Source organism: Muntiacus reevesi, chromosome 7 (assembly GCF_963930625.1).
Source record: "Muntiacus reevesi chromosome 7, mMunRee1.1, whole genome shotgun sequence".
Classification (NCBI taxonomy): domain Eukaryota; kingdom Metazoa; phylum Chordata; class Mammalia; order Artiodactyla; family Cervidae; genus Muntiacus; species Muntiacus reevesi.
Genome location: NC_089255.1, coordinates 647,636 through 649,829, shown reverse-complemented (window position 1 = coordinate 649,829; position 2,194 = coordinate 647,636).

The following is a 2,194-nucleotide window of genomic DNA, read 5'->3' as shown; positions in this document are numbered from 1 at the left end:
AAGAGGTTACTTAAGTAAGACGTTACTTAAGCCACCATCTTCTTTTCCTCTCCTTTATGACTCTTCATCCAACTGGTCTTTATAAATTTTAAAGAAAACAAAGTCATTTCTCAATGGATTCAGATACTACCCCAAATTAATATTCCCCAAAAGTTCTTATTCTTATTTCTAGACCTCATCACCAGAAATTCCTGAGCCTAAACCCTGCCTAGCTTCTAGGATCAGTCATTTTCTCATTTCTCCCTTTTCCTTTTAGTTGAGTCTTGTCATTTTTGTCCCTTCCCTAAACATAACTTGTAATAAGGTGACATAGCAAAGTGATGAAAGTATAGATGGTTTGTTTTAATCCTGGGTTTTTGCCATCTACTTACTGTGCGACATTGGACAGGCTCTTTAACCTCTCTGGGCCTCAGTTTCAAAAAAATAAGTCAGTATTATAAATAATACCTACCTAAGATTGCAATTGTGAGGATTAAATGGGCTTAAGCACTTGCTAAGCACTTAAAATAGTACTTGTTGTAGTGTAAGCACTGTAATTGTGCTTGCTAATAATCATAAGTGCAATTCCCAGCACATAACTTACTCAACTTTCTGTCATCACTTTGAGGTATGTATTTGATGAAATCAGTAAAATCATTCTGTTTCAAGGGGAACAGAAAAGTATTTTTGAGCAATTGTCCATGTGGCTATTTCACCACATTTAGTGTTTTCAGATTTCTGTACAACAGCCTGGGCTAGTCCAGCAGCAAATTAAAAATGGACAGAGCTTATGTTTTGCACCCTTTATCTCACTGTCCCCCCGCCTCCCCCACACACATCCCCATCTCTTTGGACATAAGCTTTCATTTTTCCTCCATGTTCTGAAAACCTACTTCTAAGAAAGTGTCTCGGTTCATCCATGTCGCCACAAAGTAGCATTGGCATATAGACACTATCACGTGTGAAATAGCTACTAGTGGGAAGCTGCCGGATAACCCGGAGAGCCCAGCCTGGTACTCTGTGATGGCCTGGAGGGGAGTGAGGGGAGGGCTGAGGTAGGCTCAAGAGGAAGGGGAGATACAGATATAGATAATTATATGTTTATATTATATATAATGTATATATTATATATGTATATATAATTATGACTGATTTGCTTTGTTGTATGGCATAAACCAACACAACATTGTAAAACAAGTATCTGCCAGTTTAAAAACCAAAGGTGTGTGATCTCCAACTTAGCGTGAATTTAAGACAATAGTGCCACTTGTCTCAGAGAGACAACTTTTCAAGCCTGGTTCTGTTTCTCAAGGTTGTTTTGTTTTTCTGTCTCTCCTAGCCTTTCCACCTTGGGCAAATACGGGAGGTCCACATTGTGGCTCCAACACTTAGCACCCGCGGCGTTCTCCAGGCCCGAGAGGAGCGTCTGAGGGCGGCACCCCTGTCCCGGGGCTGCTGAGGGACCGCGCCCGGCTCCGTCTCACGTGAGGCGTCAGCTGCTGCTCAGGCAGCCCCTCGCCTCTCGTCACCCTGGGTGACGGCAGCGCCCGGTCCAGGGAGGGCCTGGGTGGGCTCAGCATAGGCAAGGGTGTTTCTGGATCTCTGAGAAGAAAATATCGGCGACAAGAAAGACATGCATTCATGAGTCTGGGATTCTCAAATCTTCCACAAGCCGCCTGCTAATTCTTGAGAGGTATATGTGGGGAAAATGCCCTGCTTGATAATAACGAGAGTTTTAGCCTGAAGTTCCACACAAAATTTCTAATCTTAAGAAATGTAAGAGGCCCTAGGTGAGATCTCACTCGTGGCCTAGACCAGTATTGGGCACAGTATGGAATAAGGACTACCTGGCTCATAATGACCTGAAGTACTGGTTGAAATCCAGATTGTTAACTCTCCCACAAGGCAAGGAAATTAGGAGTGATGGGGCCAGAATTATGCCGTTTTCATGATCAGTAACTAGTGGTTATTTCCAGTCTAACCTGAAAGCAATTTGGTCTCTTTTCTTTCAGGGTCTTATGCTTCCTTTGGTCTTAGAGCTTCAAACTGAGGAGGGGGAGGGGCAAGGGTTCTGAAAGAGGAGGGGATCCAGGCAAGGAAACAGTGTTGCCTTTGAACATTTTAAAAATAGTTTATTCTGGGGAAATGGTTCAAGAGAACAAAAGAAGGTGGGTCAGATTTTAGGAGAAGTGATGACATTTTGTGAGAAAATAGC